This window comes from Oncorhynchus gorbuscha, unplaced genomic scaffold (assembly GCF_021184085.1).
Source record: "Oncorhynchus gorbuscha isolate QuinsamMale2020 ecotype Even-year unplaced genomic scaffold, OgorEven_v1.0 Un_scaffold_1143, whole genome shotgun sequence".
Lineage (NCBI taxonomy): Eukaryota > Metazoa > Chordata > Actinopteri > Salmoniformes > Salmonidae > Oncorhynchus > Oncorhynchus gorbuscha.
The window spans coordinates 112,302-132,843 of NW_025746011.1; the positions used below are offsets into that span (position 1 = coordinate 112,302).

General features: G+C 45.8%; 1 pseudogene; it reads left to right on the top strand.

Annotated features, from left to right (window-relative positions):
- The window catches only part of LOC124021615, a 160,403-nt pseudogene that overhangs the window by 76,591 nt on the left and 63,270 nt on the right, over positions 1-20,542 (top strand).

Below are 20,542 nucleotides of genomic sequence, written 5' to 3' on the forward strand. Positions count from 1 at the left end.
TTGTGTTTCCTGGATAGTGTTACAGTAGTATCACCTCATTACGGGCTGACCTTGGGCCAGGTCATGACGTTGTGTTTCCTGGATAGTGTTACAGTAGTATCACCTCATTACGGGCTGACCTTGGGCCAGGTCATGACGTTGTGTTTCCTGGATAGTGTTACAGTAGTATCACCTCATTACGGGCTGACCTTGGGCCAGGTCATGACGTTGTGTTTCCTGGATAGTGTTACAGTAGTATCACCTCATTACGGGCTGACCTTGGGCCAGGTCATGACGTTGTGTTTCCTGGATAGTGTTACAGTAGTATCACCTCATTACGGGCTGACCTTGGGCCAGGTCATGACGTTGTGTTTCCTGGATAGTGTTACAGTAGTATCACCTCATTACGGGCTGACCTTGGGCCAGGTCATGACGTTGTGTTTCCTGGATAGTGTTACAGTAGTATCACCTCATTACGGGCTGACCTTGGGCCAGGTCATGACGTTGTGTTTCCTGGATAGTGTTACAGTAGTATCACCTCATTACGGGCTGACCTTGGGCCAGGTCATGACGTTGTGTTTCCTGGATAGTGTTACAGTAGTATCACCTCATTACGGGCTGACCTTGGGCCAGGTCATGACGTTGTGTTTCCTGGATAGTGTTACAGTAGTATCACCTCATTACGGGCTGACCTTGGGCCAGGTCATGACGTTGTGTTTCCTGGATAGTGTTACAGTAGTATCACCTCATTACGGGCTGACCTTGGGCCAGGTCATGACGTTGTGTTTCCTGGATAGTGTTACAGTAGTATCACCTCATTACGGGCTGACCTTGGGCCAGGTCATGACGTTGTGTTTCCTGGATAGTGTTACAGTAGTATCACCTCATTACGGGCTGACCTTGGGCCAGGTCATGACGTTGTGTTTCCTGGATAGTGTTACAGTAGTATCACCTCATTACGGGCTGACCTTGGGCCAGGTCATGACGTTGTGTTTCCTGGATAGTGTTACAGTAGTATCACCTCATTACGGGCTGACCTTGGGCCAGGTCATGACGTTGTGTTTCCTGGATAGTGTTACAGTAGTATCACCTCATTACGGGCTGACCTTGGGCCAGGTCATGACGTTGTGTTTCCTGGATAGTGTTACAGTAGTATCACCTCATTACGGGCTGACCTTGGGCCAGGTCATGACGTTGTGTTTCCTGGATAGTGTTACAGTAGTATCACCTCATTACGGGCTGACCTTGGGCCAGGTCATGACGTTGTGTTTCCTGGATAGTGTTACAGTAGTATCACCTCATTACGGGCTGACCTTGGGCCAGGTCATGACGTTGTGTTTCCTGGATAGTGTTACAGTAGTATCACCTCATTACGGGCTGACCTTGGGCCAGGTCATGACGTTGTGTTTCCTGGATAGTGTTACAGTAGTATCACCTCATTACGGGCTGACCTTGGGCCAGGTCATGACGTTGTGTTTCCTGGATAGTGTTACAGTAGTATCACCTCATTACGGGCTGACCTTGGGCCAGGTCATGACGTTGTGTTTCCTGGATAGTGTTACAGTAGTATCACCTCATTACGGGCTGACCTTGGGCCAGGTCATGACGTTGTGTTTCCTGGATAGTGTTACAGTAGTATCACCTCATTACGGGCTGACCTTGGGCCAGGTCATGACGTTGTGTTTCCTGGATAGTGTTACAGTAGTATCACCTCATTACGGGCTGACCTTGGGCCAGGTCATGACGTTGTGTTTCCTGGATAGTGTTACAGTAGTATCACCTCATTACGGGCTGACCTTGGGCCAGGTCATGACGTTGTGTTTCCTGGATAGTGTTACAGTAGTATCACCTCATTACGGGCTGACCTTGGGCCAGGTCATGACGTTGTGTTTCCTGGATAGTGTTACAGTAGTATCACCTCATTACGGGCTGACCTTGGGCCAGGTCATGACGTTGTGTTTCCTGGATAGTGTTACAGTAGTATCACCTCATTACGGGCTGACCTTGGGCCAGGTCATGACGTTGTGTTTCCTGGATAGTGTTACAGTAGTATCACCTCATTACGGGCTGACCTTGGGCCAGGTCATGACGTTGTGTTTCCTGGATAGTGTTACAGTAGTATCACCTCATTACGGGCTGACCTTGGGCCAGGTCATGACGTTGTGTTTCCTGGATAGTGTTACAGTAGTATCACCTCATTACGGGCTGACCTTGGGCCAGGTCATGACGTTGTGTTTCCTGGATAGTGTTACAGTAGTATCACCTCATTACGGGCTGACCTTGGGCCAGGTCATGACGTTGTGTTTCCTGGATAGTGTTACAGTAGTATCACCTCATTACGGGCTGACCTTGGGCCAGGTCATGACGTTGTGTTTCCTGGATAGTGTTACAGTAGTATCACCTCATTACGGGCTGACCTTGGGCCAGGTCATGACGTTGTGTTTCCTGGATAGTGTTACAGTAGTATCACCTCATTACGGGCTGACCTTGGGCCAGGTCATGACGTTGTGTTTCCTGGATAGTGTTACAGTAGTATCACCTCATTACGGGCTGACCTTGGGCCAGGTCATGACGTTGTGTTTCCTGGATAGTGTTACAGTAGTATCACCTCATTACGGGCTGACCTTGGGCCAGGTCATGACGTTGTGTTTCCTGGATAGTGTTACAGTAGTATCACCTCATTACGGGCTGACCTTGGGCCAGGTCATGACGTTGTGTTTCCTGGATAGTGTTACAGTAGTATCACCTCATTACGGGCTGACCTTGGGCCAGGTCATGACGTTGTGTTTCCTGGATAGTGTTACAGTAGTATCACCTCATCACCTCACGGGCTGACCTTGGGCCAGGTCATGACGTTGTGTTTCCTGGATAGTGTTACAGTAGTATCACCTCATTACGGGCTGACCTTGGGCCAGGTCATGACGTTGTGTTTCCTGGATAGTGTTACAGTAGTATCACCTCATTACGGGCTGACCTTGGGCCAGGTCATGACGTTGTGTTTCCTGGATAGTGTTACAGTAGTATCACCTCATTACGGGCTGACCTTGGGCCAGGTCATGTGTTTCCGTTGTGTTTCCTGGATGGCGTTGTGTTTCCGGGAGTGTTACAGTAGTATCACCTCATTACGGGCTGACCTTGGGCCAGGTCATGACGTTGTGTTTCCTGGATAGTGTTACAGTAGTATCACCTCATTACGGGCTGACCTTGGGCCAGGTCATGCGTTGTGTTTCCTGGATAGTGTTACAGTAGTATCACCTCATTACGGGCTGACCTTGGGCCAGGTCATGACGTTGTGTTTCCTGGATAGTGTTACAGTAGTATCACCTCATTACGGGCTGACCTTGGGCCAGGTCATGACGTTGTGTTTCCTGGATAGTGTTACAGTAGTATCACCTCATTACGGGCTGACCTTGGGCCAGGTCATGACGTTGTGTTTCCTGGATAGTGTTACAGTAGTATCACCTCATTACGGGCTGACCTTGGGCCAGGTCATGACGTTGTGTTTCCTGGATAGTGTTACAGTAGTATCACCTCATTACGGGCTGACCTTGGGCCAGGTCATGACGTTGTGTTTCCTGGATAGTGTTACAGTAGTATCACCTCATTACGGGCTGACCTTGGGCCAGGTCATGACGTTGTGTTTCCTGGATAGTGTTACAGTAGTATCACCTCATTACGGGCTGACCTTGGGCCAGGTCATGACGTTGTGTTTCCTGGATAGTGTTACAGTAGTATCACCTCATTACGGGCTGACCTTGGGCCAGGTCATGACGTTGTGTTTCCTGGATAGTGTTACAGTAGTATCACCTCATTACGGGCTGACCTTGGGCCAGGTCATGACGTTGTGTTTCCTGGATAGTGTTACAGTAGTATCACCTCATTACGGGCTGACCTTGGGCCAGGTCATGACGTTGTGTTTCCTGGATAGTGTTACAGTAGTATCACCTCATTACGGGCTGACCTTGGGCCAGGTCATGACGTTGTGTTTCCTGGATAGTGTTACAGTAGTATCACCTCATTACGGGCTGACCTTGGGCCAGGTCATGACGTTGTGTTTCCTGGATAGTGTTACAGTAGTATCACCTCATTACGGGCTGACCTTGGGCCAGGTCATGACGTTGTGTTTCCTGGATAGTGTTACAGTAGTATCACCTCATTACGGGCTGACCTTGGGCCAGGTCATGACGTTGTGTTTCCTGGATAGTGTTACAGTAGTATCACCTCATTACGGGCTGACCTTGGGCCAGGTCATGACGTTGTGTTTCCTGGATAGTGTTACAGTAGTATCACCTCATTACGGGCTGACCTTGGGCCAGGTCATGACGTTGTGTTTCCTGGATAGTGTTACAGTAGTATCACCTCATTACGGGCTGACCTTGGGCCAGGTCATGACGTTGTGTTTCCTGGATAGTGTTACAGTAGTATCACCTCATTACGGGCTGACCTTGGGCCAGGTCATGACGTTGTGTTTCCTGGATAGTGTTACAGTAGTATCACCTCATTACGGGCTGACCTTGGGCCAGGTCATGGCGTTGTGTTTCCTGGATAGTGTTACAGTAGTATCACCTCATTACGGGCTGACCTTGGGCCAGGTCATGGCGTTTGTTTCCTGGATAGTGTTACAGTAGTAGTATCACCTCATTACGGGCTGACCTTGGGCCAGGTCATGACGTTGTGTTTCCTGGATAGTGTTACAGTAGTATCACCTCATTACGGGCTGACCTTGGGCCAGGTCATGACGTTGTGTTTCCTGGATAGTGTTACAGTAGTATCACCTCATTACGGGCTGACCTTGGGCCAGGTCATGACGTTGTGTTTCCTGGATAGTGTTACAGTAGTATCACCTCATTACGGGCTGACCTTGGGCCAGGTCATGACGTTGTGTTTCCTGGATAGTGTTACAGTAGTATCACCTCATTACGGGCTGACCTTGGGCAGGTCATGGCGTTGTGTTTCTGGATAGTGTTACAGTAGTTGTGTTTCCTGGATAGTGTTACAGTAGTATCACCTCATTACGGGCTGACCTTGGGCCAGGTCATGACGTTGTGTTTCCTGGATAGTGTTACAGTAGTATCACCTCATTACGGGCTGACCTTGGGCCAGGTCATGACGTTGTGTTTCCTGGATAGTGTTACAGTAGTATCACCTCATTACGGGCTGACCTTGGGCCAGGTCATGACGTTGTGTTTCCTGGATAGTGTTACAGTAGTATCACCTCATTACGGGCTGACCTTGGGCCAGGTCATGACGTTGTGTTTCCTGGATAGTGTTACAGTAGTATCACCTCATTACGGGCTGACCTTGGGCCAGGTCATGACGTTGTGTTTCCTGGATAGTGTTACAGTAGTATCACCTCATTACGGGCTGACCTTGGGCCAGGTCATGACGTTGTGTTTCCTGGATAGTGTTACAGTAGTATCACCTCATTACGGGCTGACCTTGGGCCAGGTCATGACGTTGTGTTTCCTGGATAGTGTTACAGTAGTATCACCTCATTACGGGCTGACCTTGGGCCAGGTCATGACGTTGTGTTTCCTGGATAGTGTTACAGTAGTATCACCTCATTACGGGCTGACCTTGGGCCAGGTCATGACGTTGTGTTTCCTGGATAGTGTTACAGTAGTATCACCTCATTACGGGCTGACCTTGGGCCAGGTCATGACGTTGTGTTTCCTGGATAGTGTTACAGTAGTATCACCTCATTACGGGCTGACCTTGGGCCAGGTCATGACGTTGTGTTTCCTGGATAGTGTTACAGTAGTATCACCTCATTACGGGCTGACCTTGGGCCAGGTCATGGCGTTGTGTTTCCTGGATAGTGTTACAGTAGTATCACCTCATTACGGGCTGACCTTGGGCCAGGTCATGACGTTGTGTTTCCTGGATAGTGTTACAGTAGTATCACCTCATTACGGGCTGACCTTGGGCCAGGTCATGCGTTGTGTTTCCTGGATAGTGTTACAGTAGTATCACCTCATTCACCTCGGGCTGACCTTGGGCCAGGTCATGACGTTGTGTTTCCTGGATAGTGTTACAGTAGTATCACCTCATTACGGGCTGACCTTGGGCCAGGTCATGGCGTTGTGTTTCCTGGATAGTGTTACAGTAGTATCACCTCATTACGGGCTGACCTTGGGCCAGGTCATGACGTTGTGTTTCCTGGATAGTGTTACAGTAGTATCACCTCATTACGGGCTGACCTTGGGCCAGGTCATGACGTTGTGTTTCCTGGATAGTGTTACAGTAGTATCACCTCATTACGGGCTGACCTTGGGCCAGGTCATGACGTTGTGTTTCCTGGATAGTGTTACAGTAGTATCACCTCATTACGGGCTGACCTTGGGCCAGGTCATGACGTTGTGTTTCCTGGATAGTGTTACAGTAGTATCACCTCATTACGGGCTGACCTTGGGCCAGGTCATGGCGTTGTGTTTCCTGGATAGTGTTACAGTAGTATCACCTCATTACGGGCTGACCTTGGGCCAGGTCATGACGTTGTGTTTCCTGGATAGTGTTACAGTAGTATCACCAGGTCATTACTGGGGCTGACCTTGGGCCAGGTCATGACGTTGTGTTTCCTGGATAGTGTTACAGTAGTATCACCTCATTACGGGCTGACCTTGGGCCAGGTCATGGCGTTGTGTTTCCTGGATAGTGTTACAGTAGTATCACCTCATTACGGGCTGACCTTGGGCCAGGTCATGACGTTGTGTTTCCTGGATAGTGTTACAGTAGTATCACCTCATTACGGGCTGACCTTGGGCCAGGTCATGACGTTGTGTTTCCTGGATAGTGTTACAGTAGTATCACCTCATTACGGGCTGACCTTGGGCCAGGTCATGACGTTGTGTTTCCTGGATAGTGTTACAGTAGTATCACCTCATTACGGGCTGACCTTGGGCCAGGTCATGACGTTGTGTTTCCTGGATAGTGTTACAGTAGTATCACCTCATTACGGGCTGACCTTGGGCCAGGTCATGACGTTGTGTTTCCTGGATAGTGTTACAGTAGTATCACCTCATTACGGGCTGACCTTGGGCCAGGTCATGACGTTGTGTTTCCTGGATAGTGTTACAGTAGTATCACCTCATTACGGGCTGACCTTGGGCCAGGTCATGACGTTGTGTTTCCTGGATAGTGTTACAGTAGTATCACCTCATTACGGGCTGACCTTGGGCCAGGTCATGACGTTGTGTTTCCTGGATAGTGTTACAGTAGTATCACCTCATTACGGGCTGACCTTGGGCCAGGTCATGACGTTGTGTTTCCTGGATAGTGTTACAGTAGTATCACCTCATTACGGGCTGACCTTGGGCCAGGTCATGACGTTGTGTTTCCTGGATAGTGTTACAGTAGTATCACCTCATTACGGGCTGACCTTGGGCCAGGTCATGACGTTGTGTTTCCTGGATAGTGTTACAGTAGTATCACCTCATTACGGGCTGACCTTGGGCCAGGTCATGACGTTGTGTTTCCTGGATAGTGTTACAGTAGTATCACCTCATTACGGGCTGACCTTGGGCCAGGTCATGACGTTGTGTTTCCTGGATAGTGTTACAGTAGTATCACCTCATTACGGGCTGACCTTGGGCCAGGTCATGACGTTGTGTTTCCTGGATAGTGTTACAGTAGTATCACCTCATTACGGGCTGACCTTGGGCCAGGTCATGACGTTGTGTTTCCTGGATAGTGTTACAGTAGTATCACCTCATTACGGGCTGACCTTGGGCCAGGTCATGACGTTGTGTTTCCTGGATAGTGTTACAGTAGTATCACCTCATTACGGGCTGACCTTGGGCCAGGTCATGACGTTGTGTTTCCTGGATAGTGTTAGGTCAGTAGTGTTCAGTAGTATCACCTCATTACGGGCTGACCTTGGGCCAGGTCATGACGTTGTGTTTCCTGGATAGTGTTACAGTAGTATCACCTCATTACGGGCTGACCTTGGGCCAGGTCATGACGTTGTGTTTCCTGGATAGTGTTACAGTAGTATCACCTCATTACGGGCTGACCTTGGGCCAGGTCATGACGTTGTGTTTCCTGGATAGTGTTACAGTAGTATCACCTCATTACGGGCTGACCTTGGGCCAGGTCATGGCGTTGTGTTTCCTTGGGCCAGGTCATGACGTTGTGTTTCCTGGATAGTGTTACAGTAGTATCACCTCATTACGGGCTGACCTTGGGCCAGGTCATGGCGTTGTGTTTCCTGGATAGTGTTACAGTAGTATCACCTCATTACGGGCTGACCTTGGGCCAGGTCATGACGTTGTGTTTCCTGGATAGTGTTACAGTAGTATCACCTCATTACGGGCTGACCTTGGGCCAGGTCATGGCGTTGTGTTTCCTGGATAGTGTTACAGTAGTATCACCTTTTTCAGCAAAAATGTCAATGTCAATTATGGTGTTCAGCAAGACTCTGTGCTCGACCCATTATTTAATATTCATTTAATATTTACATGAGACTTGTACACGGAGCTCAACAGGATGTGATTCTGGGACATGAGACTTGTACACAGAGCTCAACAGGATGTGATGTGATTCTGGGACATGAGACTTGTACACAGAGCTCAACAGGATGTGATGTGATTCTGGGACATGAGACTTGTAAACGGAGCTCAACAGGATGTGATTCTGGGACATGAGACTTGTACACAGAGCTCAACAGGATGTGATGTGATTCTGGGACATGAGACTTGTAAACGGAGCTCAACAGGATGTGATTCTGGGACATGAGACTTGTACACGGAGCTCAACAGGATGTGATGTGATTCTGGGACATGTGACTTGTACACGGAGCTCAACAGGATGTGATTCTGGGACATGAGACTTGTACACGGAGCTCAACAGGATGTGATTCTGGGACATGAGACTTGTACACGGAGCTCAACAGGATGTGATTCTGGGACATGAGACTTGTACACGGAGCTCAACAGGATGTGATTCTGGGACATGAGACTTGTACACGGAGCTCAACAGGATGTGATGTGATTCTGGGACATGAGACTTGTACACAGAGCTCAACAGGATGTGATGTGATTCTGGGACATGAGACTTGTACACGGAGCTCAACAGGATGTGATTCTGGGACATGAGACTTGTACACGGAGCTCAACAGGATGTGATTCTGGGACATGAGACTTGTTCACGGAGCTCAACAGGATGTGATGTGATTCTGGGACATGAGACTTGTACACGGAGCTCAACAGGATGTGATTCTGGGACATGAGACTTGTACACGGAGCTCAACAGGATGTGATGTGATTCTGGGACATGAGACTTGTCCACAGAGCTCAACAGGATGTGATTCTGGGACATGAGACTTGTCCACGGAGCTCAACAGGATGTGATTCTGGGACATGAGACTTGTAAACGGAGCTCAACAGGATGTGATGTGATTCTGGGACATGAGACTTGTACACGGAGCTCAACAGGATGTGATGTGATTCTGGGACATGAGACTTGTACACGGAGCTCAACAGGATGTGATTCTGGGACATGTGACTTGTACACGGAGCTCAACAGGATGTGATTCTGGGACATGAGACTTGTACACGGAGCTCAACAGGATGTGATTCTGGGACATGTGACTTGTACACGGAGCTCAACAGGATGTGATTCTGGGACATGTGATTTGTCCACGGAGCTCAACAGGATGTGATTCTGGGACATGAGACTTGTAAACGGAGCTCAACAGGATGTGATTCTGGGACATGTGACTTGTACACAGAGCTCAACAGAATGTGATGTGATTCTGGGACATGAGACTTGTACACGGAGCTCAACAGGATGTGATTCTGGCATGCAACCACCATCTGAATTAGTTAACGTAACAGACAGGAATGTATATTTGCATGGCTAACCAATATTCATCCCTACAGTAACATGTAAATTAGACATACTGTGGGATCTTCTGATTAGTGGAACTCTAAACTTAAAATGACAAAAACATTTAATAAAACAACCCTGTATTTTGAGACAACAGTAGTAATTGTATCTGTGAGGTAACAACCCAACAGTCTTTGTGGGATATTCCTTTGTGTTTTTCGCGTCGCGGGTCAGTTCTTATTGAATCTGCCCTGAGGTTCCTCATCTCAGCTCTGGTGACACGTCTTTCATTGCTGCTCCTAATTGACTCTCAGGTCCCAGTTCTTTGCTTTGGTTTCCTCTCTACTGTAATGAAAGGACTTGCTCTCTGTCTCTCTCACTCGCTGGCTCCCTCTCTCCCTCCCTCTCTCCCTCTCCCTCTCCCTCTCCCTCTCCCTCTCCCTCCCTCTCTCTCTCCCTCTCTCTCTCTGTCTCTCTCTCTGTCTCTCTCTCTGTCTCTCTCTCTGTTTCTCTCTCTCCCTCTCTCTCTCTCTCTCTCTCTCTCTCTCTCTCCCTCTCCCTCTCCCTCCCTCCCTCTCTCTCTCTCTCTCTCTCTCTCTCTCTCTCTCTCTCTCTCTCTCTCTCTCTCTCTCTCTCTCTCCTCTCTCTCTCTCTCTCTCTGTCTCTCTCTCTGTCTCTCTCTCTGTCTCTCTCTCTCTCTCTCTCTCTCTCTCTCTCTCTCTCTCTCTCTCTCTCTCTCTCTCTCTCTCTCTCTCTCTCTCCTCTCCCTCTCTCTCCCGTATCGTCCAGACACTGTAAAGCTTTATGATATTTTGCTGAGGAGAGACAAGACAAGAGTCTAATGAAAAGATGAAGTACATTTTCATCCTATTCTCTTGCAGAGCTTGGCAGGGGAATAGGTTCATCCCCTCCACTGTAATAGGTTCTATATGAAGCTAGATCAATGTGTTTTATATGAACACAGATTAATAACACGTTGTTTTAATGAAAACAAAGAGCTGGACAATAGAGTCATCTATCTTCAGTATTGATCCATGCCAAACCTCACACAGAGTAATCTGTTTCCTGTCACTAATGTACTGTACTCTTCCTGTCCAGACCTCACACAGAGTAATCTGCTTCCTGTCACTAATGTACTGTACTCTTCCTGTCCAGACCTCACACAGAGTAATCTGCTTCCTGTCTGCGATGTACTCTACTCTTCCTGTCCAGACCTCACACAGAGTAATTTGCTTCCTGTCTGCGATGTACTCTACTCTTCCTGTCCAGACCTCACACAGAGTAATCTGCTTCCTGTCTGCGATGTACTCTACTCTTCCTGTCCAGACCTCACACAGAGTAATTTGCTTCCTGTCTGCGATGTACTCTACTCTTCCTGTCCAGACCTCACACAGAGTAATCTGCTTCCTGTCACTAATGTACTCTACTCTTCCTGTCCAGACCTCACACAGAGTAATCTGCTTCCTGTCACTAATGTACTGTACTCTTCCTGTCCAGACCTCACACAGAGTAATCTGCTTCCTGTCTGCGATGTACTCTACTCTTCCTGTCCAGACCTCACACAGAGTAATTTGCTTCCTGTCTGCGATGTACTCTACTCTTCCTGTCCAGACCTCACACAGAGTAATCTGCTTCCTGTCACTAATGTACTCTACTCTTCCTGTCCAGACCTCACACAGAGTAATCTGCTTCCTGTCACTAATGTACTGTACTCTTCCTGTCCAGACCTCACACAGAGTAATCTACTTCCTGTCACTAATGTACTGTACTCTTACTGTCCAGACCTCACACAGAGTAATCTGCTTCCTGTCACTAATGTACTCTACTCTTCCTGTCCAGACCTCACACAGAGTAATCTGCTTCCTGTCTGCGATGTACTCTACTCTTCCTGTCTTCCTGCCCTTCCTGCCCTTCCTGTCTTCCTGCCCTTCCTGCAGTTACAGTCCTCCCCACTTCCTCAGACTCACTACAGTATGGAATATAGGTTTCAGAACAATAGTTTTGGAAGACCAGCAAATCAAGTGATTTAGGAATCATAGTGTACCATTTATTTCAGACAGATGGTTTGACAGGAAGTACCATGTATAGAGGTGTATTTAAGACAGACAGATGGTTTGACAGGAAGTACCATGTATAGAGGTGTATTTAAGATAGACAGATGGTTTGACAGAAAGTACCATGTATAGAGGTGTATTTAAGACAGACAGATGGTTTGACAGGAAGTACCATGTATAGAGGTGTGTATTTAAGACAGCCAGATGGTTTGACAGAAAGTACCATGTATAGAGGTGTATTTAAGACAGATGGTTTGACAGGAAGTACCATGTATAGAGGTGTGTATTTAAGACAGCCAGATGGTTTGACAGGAAGTACTATGTATAGAGGTGTATTTAAGACAGATGCTTTGACAGGAAGTACCATGTATAGAGGTGTGTATTTAAGACAGACAGATGGTTTGACAGGAAGTACCATGTATAGAGGTGAAAACAGAGTCAATTATCACCTGAGGAAAGACCCGAGGGGAGGGACAGATATATGGGGGAGATAATCAAGGAGGTGATGGAGTCCAGGTGGGTGTGATGAGGCGCAGGTGCGCGAGACGATGGTGACAGGTGTTGGGGGATAATCAGCTGATGACCTAGAGGCCGGAGAGAGAGCGTGTCAGACGGGAGGATATTGTTCTGATCAGGAACTCTTGGCAAACACAGATAGACAATGAAATGCAGCTTTTAACTAATCACAATTAATAACAGGTTGTTTGTTATTGTCATGTCAGTACAATTATACAGAGTTTCTGTTCCACAGATATCGGTACTGTTTTCTCAGCTGTTTTACTGAAGACTAATTCACAATTCGTCTTTCTCTGTTCGTGGTAATTAGGAGGCTGTTGAGTTAACAATTACTCTTTGATGTTCTCTATGCCCTCACTGAGTTCAAAGTCCCTCGAGAACGTGTGTGTGTGTGTGTGTGTGTGTGTGTGTGTGTGTGTGTGTGTGTGTGTGTGTGTGTGTGTGTGTGTGTGTGTGTGTGTGTGTGTGTGTGTGTGTGTGTGTGTGTGTGTGTGTGTGTGTGTGTGTGTGTGTGTGTGTGTGTTGTTACAGATGCCATGTTGCTGGTAGCTGACCGGCTGGAGGGTGTGTGTGTGTGTGTGTGTGTGTGTGTGTGTGTGTGTTGTCAGATCTAATGTCGTCCTCTGTGTGTGTTGTTACAGATGCCATGTTGCTGGTAGCTGACCGGCTGGAGGGACCCTTCAACATCGAAGCCATCATGGAACCCATAGATGTAAAGATCTCTGAAGCCATCATGACCATGCAAGAAAACAGCATGACAGTTTCAGCTAAGGTAAAGACAACAACATGACAGTTTCAGCTAAGGTAAAGACAACAGCATGACAGTTTCAGCTAAGGTAAAGACAACAGCATGACAGTTTCAGCTAAGGTAAAGACAACAGCATGACAGTTTCAGCTAAGGTAAAGACAACAGCATGACAGTTTCAGCTAAGGTAAAGACAACAGCATGACAGTTTCAGCTAAGGTAAAGACAACAGCATGACAGTTTCAGCTAAGGTAAAGACAACAGCATGACAGTTTCAGCTAAGGTAAAGACAACAGCATGACAGTTTCAGCTAAGGTAAAGACAACAGCATGACAGTTTCAGCTAAGGTAAAGACAACAGCATGACAGTTTCAGCTAAGGTAAAGACAACAACATGACAGTTTCAGCTAAGGTAAAGACAACAGCATGACAGTTTCAGCTAAGGTAAAGACAACAGCATGACAGTTTCAGCTAAGGTAAAGACAACAGCATGACAGTTTCAGCTAAGGTAAAGACAACAGCATGACAGTTTCAGCTAAGGTAAAGACAGACAAGCATGACAGTTTCAGCTAAGGTAAAGACAACAGCATGACAGTTTCAGCTAAGGTAAAGACAACAGCATGACAGTTTCAGCTAAGGTAAAGACAACAGCATGACAGTTTCAGCTAAGGTAAAGACAACAGCATGACAGTTTCAGCTAAGGTAAAGACAACAGCATGACAGTTTCAGCTAAGGTAAAGACAACACATGACAGTTTCAGCTAAGGTAAAGACAACAGCATGACAGTTTCAGCTAAGGTAAAGAAAACAGCATGACAGTTTCAGCTAAGGTAAAGACAACAGCATGACAGTTTCAGCTAAGGTAAAGACAACAGCATGACAGTTTCAGCTAAGGTAAAGACAACAACATGACAGTTTCAAAGGTAAAGAAAACAGCATGACAGTTTCAGCTAAGGTAAAGACAACAACATGACAGTTTCAGCTAGCTAAGGTAAAGACAACAGCATGACAGTTTCAGCTAAGGTAAAGACAACAGCATGACAGTTTCAGCTAAGGTAAAGACAAGCATGACAGTTTCAGCTAAGGTAAAGACAACAGCATGACAGTTTCAGCTAAGGTAAAGACAACAGCATGACAGTTTCAGCTAAGGTAAAGACAACAGCATGACAGTTTCAGCTAAGGTAAAGACAACAGCATGACAGTTTCAGCTAAGGTAAAGACAACAGCATGACAGTTTCAGCTAAGGTAAAGACAACAGCATGACAGTTTCAGCTAAGGTAAAGACAACAGCATGACAGTTTTAAGGTAAAGACAACAGCATGACAGTTTCAGCTAAGGTAAAGACAACAGCATGACAGTTTCAGCTAAGGTAAAGACAACAGCATGACAGTTTCAGCTAAGGTAAAGACAACAGCATGACAGTTTCAGCTAAGGTAAAGACAACAGCATGACAGTTTCAGCTAAGGTAAAGACAACAGCATGACAGTTTCAGCTAAGGTAAAGAAAACAGCATGACAGTTTCAGCTAAGGTAAAGACAACAACATGACAGTTTCAGCTAAGGTAAAGACAACGATATGACAGTTAGAGCTAAGGTAAAGACAACAACATGACAGTTTCAGCTAAGGTAAAGACAACAACATGACAGTTTCAGCTAAGGTAAAGACAACATCATGACAGTTTCAGCTAAGGTAAAGACAACGACATGACAGTTTCAGCTAAGGTAAAGACAACGACATGACAGTTTCAGCTAAGGTAAAGACAACGACATGACAGTTTCAGCTAAGGTAAAGACAACGACATGACAGTTTCAGCTAAGGTAAAGACAGCAACATGACAGTTTCAGCTAAGGTAAAGACAACAACATGACAGTTTCAGCTAAGGTAAAGACAACAGCATGACAGTTTCAGCTAAGGTAAAGACAACAGCATGACAGTTTCAGCTAAGGTAAAGACAACAGCATGACAGTTTCAGCTAAGGTAAAGACAACGACATGACAGTTTCAGCTAAGGTAAAGAAAACAGCATGACAGTTTCAGCTAAGGTAAAGACAACAACATGACAGTTTCAGCTAAGGTAAAGACAACAGCATGACAGTTTCAGCTAAGGTAAAGACAACAGCATGACAGTTTCAGCTAAGGTAAAGACAACAACATGACAGTTTCAGCTAAGGTAAAGACAACAGCATGACAGTTTCAGCTAAGGTAAAGACAACAGCATGACAGTTTCAGCTAAGGTAAAGACAACATCATGACAGTTTCAGCTAAGGTAAAGACGACAGCATGACAGTTTCAGCTAAGGTAAAGACAACAGCATGACAGTTTCAGCTAAGGTAAAGACAACAGCATGACAGTTTCAGCTAAGGTAAAGACAACAGCATGACAGTTTCAGCTAAGGTAAAGACAACAGCATGACAGTTTCAGCTAAGGTAAAGACAACAACATGACAGTTTCAGCTAAGGTAAAGACAACAGCATGACAGTTTCAGCTAAGGTAAAGACAACAACATGACAGTTTCAGCTAAGGTAAAGACAACAACATGACAGTTTCAGCTAAGGTAAAGACAACGGCATGACAGTTTCAGCTAAGGTGAAGACAACAGCATGACAGTTTCAGCTAAGGTAAAGACAACAGCGTGACAGTTTCAGCTAAGGTAAAGACAACAGCATGACAGTTTCAGCTAAGGTGAAGACAACAGCATGACAGTTTCAGCTAAGGTAAAGACAACAGCGTGACAGTTTCAGCTAAGGTAAAGACAACAGCATGACAGTTTCAGCTAAGGTAAAGACGACAGCATGACAGTTTCAGCTAAGGTAAAGACAACAGCATGACAGTTTCAGCTAAGGTAAAGACGACAGCATGACAGTTTCAGCTAAGGTAAAGACAACAGCATGACAGTTTCAGCTAAGGTAAAGACGACAGCATGACAGTTTCAGCTAAGGTAAAGACAACGACATGACAGTTTCAGCTAAGGTAAAGACAACATCATGACAGTTTCAGCTAAGGTAAAGACAACATCATGACAGTTTCAGCTAAGGTAAAGACAACATCATGACAGTTTCAGCTAAGGTAAAGACAGCAACATGACAGTTTCAGCTAAGGTAAAGACAACAACATGACAGTTTCAGCTAAGGTAAAGACAACATCATGACAGTTTCAGCTAAGGTAAAGACAACAGCGTGACAGTTTCAGCTAAGGTAAAGACAACAGCATGACAGTTTCAGCTAAGGTAAAGACAACAGCATGACAGTTTCAGCTAAGGTAAAGACAACAGCATGACAGTTTCAGCTAAGGTAAAGACAACAGCATGACAGTTTCAGCTAAGGTAAAGACAACGACATGACAGTTTCAGCTAAGGTAAAGACAACATCATGACAGTTTCAGCTAAGGTAAAGACAACATCATGACAGTTTCAGCTAAGGTAAAGACAACATCATGACAGTTTCAGCTAAGGTAAAGACAGCAACATGACAGTTTCAGCTAAGGTAAAGACAACATCATGACAGTTTCAGCTAAGGTAAAGACAACAGCATGACAGTTTCAGCTAAGGTAAAGACAACAGCATGACAGTTTCAGCTAAGGTAAAGACAACAGCATGACAGTTTCAGCTAAGGTAAAGACAACAGCATGACAGTTTCAGCTAAGGTAAAGACAACAGCATGACAGTTTCAGCTAAGGTAAAGACAACGACATGACAGTTTCAGCTAAGGTAAAGACAACGACATGACAGTTTCAGCTAAGGTAAAGACGACAGCATGACAGTTTCAGCTAAGGTAAAGACAACAACATGACAGTTTCAGCTAAGGTAAAGACAACAGCATGACAGTTTCAGCTAAGGTAAAGACAACAGCATGACAGTTTCAGCTAAGGTAAAGACAACAGCATGACAGTTTCAGCTAAGGTAAAGACAACATCATGACAGTTTCAGCTAAGGTAAAGACAACAGCATGACAGTTTCAGCTAAGGTAAAGACGACAGCATGACAGTTTCAGCTAAGGTAAAGACAACAACATGACAGTTTCAGCTAAGGTAAAGACAACAGCATGACAGTTTCAGCTAAGGTAAAGACAACAGCATGACAGTTTCAGCTAAGGTAAAGACAACAACATGACAGTTTCAGCTAAGGTAAAGACAACAGCATGACAGTTTCAGCTAAGGTAAAGACAACAGCATGACAGTTTCAGCTAAGGTAAAGACAACATCATGACAGTTTCAGCTAAGGTAAAGACGACAGCATGACAGTTTCAGCTAAGGTAAAGACAACAGCATGACAGTTTCAGCTAAGGTAAAGACAACAGCATGACAGTTTCAGCTAAGGTAAAGACAACAGCATGACAGTTTCAGCTAAGGTAAAGACAACAGCATGACAGTTTCAGCTAAGGTAAAGACAACAGCATGACAGTTTCAGCTAAGGTAAAGACAACAGCATGACAGTTTCAGCTAAGGTAAAGACAACAGCATGACAGTTTCAGCTAAGGTAAAGACAACAGCATGACAGTTTCAGCTAAGGTAAAGACAACAGCATGACAGTTTCAGCTAAGGTAAAGACAACAGCATGACAGTTTCAGCTAAGGTAAAGACAACAACATGACAGTTTCAGCTAAGGTAAAGACAACAACATGACAGTTTCAGCTAAGGTAAAGACAACGGCATGACAGTTTCAGCTAAGGTGAAGACAACAGCATGACAGTTTCAGCTAAGGTAAAGACAACAGCGTGACAGTTTCAGCTAAGGTAAAGACAACAGCATGACAGTTTCAGCTAAGGTGAAGACAACAGCATGACAGTTTCAGCTAAGGTAAAGACAACAGCGTGACAGTTTCAGCTAAGGTAAAGACAACAGCATGACAGTTTCAGCTAAGGTAAAGACGACAGCATGACAGTTTCAGCTAAGGTAAAGACAACAGCGTGACAGTTTCAGCTAAGGTAAAGACGACAGCATGACAGTTTCAGCTAAGGTAAAGACAACGATATGACAGTTAGAGCTAAGGTAAAGACAACAGCATGACAGTTTCAGCTAAGGTAAAGACAACAGCATGACAGTTTCAGCTAAGGTAAAGACAACAGCATGACAGTTTCAGCTAAGGTAAAGACAACAGAATGACAGTTTCAGCTAAGGTAAAGATGACAGCATGACAGTTTCAGCTAAGGTGAAGACAACAGCATGACAGTTTCAGCTAAGGTAAAGACAACAGCATGACAGTTTCAGCTAAGGTAAAGACAACAGCATGACAGTTTCAGCTAAGGTAAAGACAACTGCATGACAGTTTCAGCTAAGGTAAAGACAGCAACATGACAGTTTCAGCTAAGGTAAAGACAACAACATGACAGTTTCAGCTAAGGTAAAGACAACAGCATGACAGTTTCAGCTAAGGTAAAGACAACGATATGACAGTTAGAGCTAAGGTAAAGACAACAGCATGACAGTTTCAGCTAAGGTAAAGACAACAGCATGACAGTTTCAGCTAAGGTAAAGACAGCAACAGGACAGTTTCAGCTAAGGTAAAGACAACAGCATGACAGTTTCAGCTAAGGTAAAGACAACGATATGACAGTTAGAGCTAAGGTAAAGACAACGGCATGACAGTTTCAGCTAAGGTAAAGACAACAGCATGACAGTTTCAGCTAAGGTAAAGACAACAGCATGACAGTTTCAGCTAAGGTAAAGACAACGACATGACAGTTTCAGCTAAGGTAAAGACAACAGCATGACAGTTTCAGCTAAGGTAAAGACAACAGCGTTGTCAGATTGTCTTTCTGTAAATTCAGAGCGTTTCGCTCTCAGAGCCATTCTGGACGCTATGGCCGAGGAGTAGAGTTGATCCGGGCGCTCAACGGCAATCAAGCACCGAAGCTAACTGGCTAACGTTGGCTAGCTACTTCCAGACACAAATGAAAGAACACCTCACTCTGCCCATTTTACTCCCCCTAGCCGAGCCGGTTAGGCTGTTTTCATGTTATCCAGAGCGTTGCTCACTGGAACTATGCTGCTGGAAAACAATTTAATGAGGCTTTCTTTTGCCGACGTTTGCTGACACCGGCCGCGTTCAACGGGTGTTGAGCGTTCGTTTATCATCAGGTATTCTATGTGAGAGTGCTCTGATATCGGAATAGATAGCCAGAACGAACAACGTCCATTGATGCGCACAATGACTACACCACTTAGCTGAGAATGATGTGAATAATTAAGTGTTATAAACGTTGGATAGTTAGTTAGATAGCAGATAGTTAATATACTGCCTGGCAAGTTCCATGTATAAGTAGCCAACTAATGTCAGGTAACTGGCTTACCGGTACATACTACATATTTTACAGCATTTTCTTCAAATCTGGAAAAAAATATCAGAAATTTTCTGAAGAATTGCATTATGGGCCCTAAAAGCAGGGAAATAGTGTCCACTGCTTGTACTTTTTGTATTTTGGTGAATGTTGTACGACAGCCGGGATCTTTTGGCATACAAACTGTGTCCTGTATATCTAGATATCCTATAGAACTTTATCAGCTGCATCCTGACTGGTTCGATCACTGCCTGGTATGGCAACTGCTCGGTCTCTGACAGAGGGTAGAGGGCCCAGTACATCACTGCCTGGTACTGCAACTGCTCTGTCTCTGACAGAGGGTAGAGGGCCCAGTACATCACTGCCTGGTACTGCAACTGCTCGGTCTCTGACAGAGGGTAGAGGGCCCAGTACATCACTGCCTGGTACTGCAACTGCTCGGTCTCTGACAGAGGGTAGAGGGCCCAGTACATCACTGCCTGGTACTGCAACTGCTCGGTCTCTGACAGAGGGTAGAGCCCAGTACATCACTGCCTGGTACTGCAACTGCTCGGTCTCTGACAGAGGGTAGAGGGCCCAGTACATCACTGCCTGGTACTGCAACTGCCTGGTCTCTGACAGAGGGTAGAGGGCCCAGTACATCACTGCCTGGTACTGCAACTGCTCGGTCTCCGATGGAGGGTAGTGCGTAACATAACATAACATAAAAGAACCTCTTCACATTCCGTAAGGTTCTGTTCAATAAGTTCAGACTCTTCAGAACAGCTGGTGTCTGTTGGCCTTGTGTCTAGAATGGATACTATTTAAGTCAGACAGGGTGAGTTAAGTCCACGGTCAATATGATGGAGTTTCAGAAAGTCCTAATGGTTTCGTAACATTTCTCTCAAATGTAATCCTGTATTGGGAAATGGCTTTCAAACTCCCTTGCTGCTGAACGAGGCCAAACCTCAAATTACAGTGTAGTATGAATCACGACATGACTGAGAGTCAAGCTGTTCCAAGAACAGACCCATGTTTCTGAGGAGATAGATGTCTCTGCCCGTCCCTTCCTCCCCTCTCCTCCCCTCTCCCTCCCTGCTCCTTCCTCCCCCATCCCTTCCTCCCCTCTCCTCCCCTGCTCCTTCCTCCCCTCTCCTCCCTTGCTCCTTCCT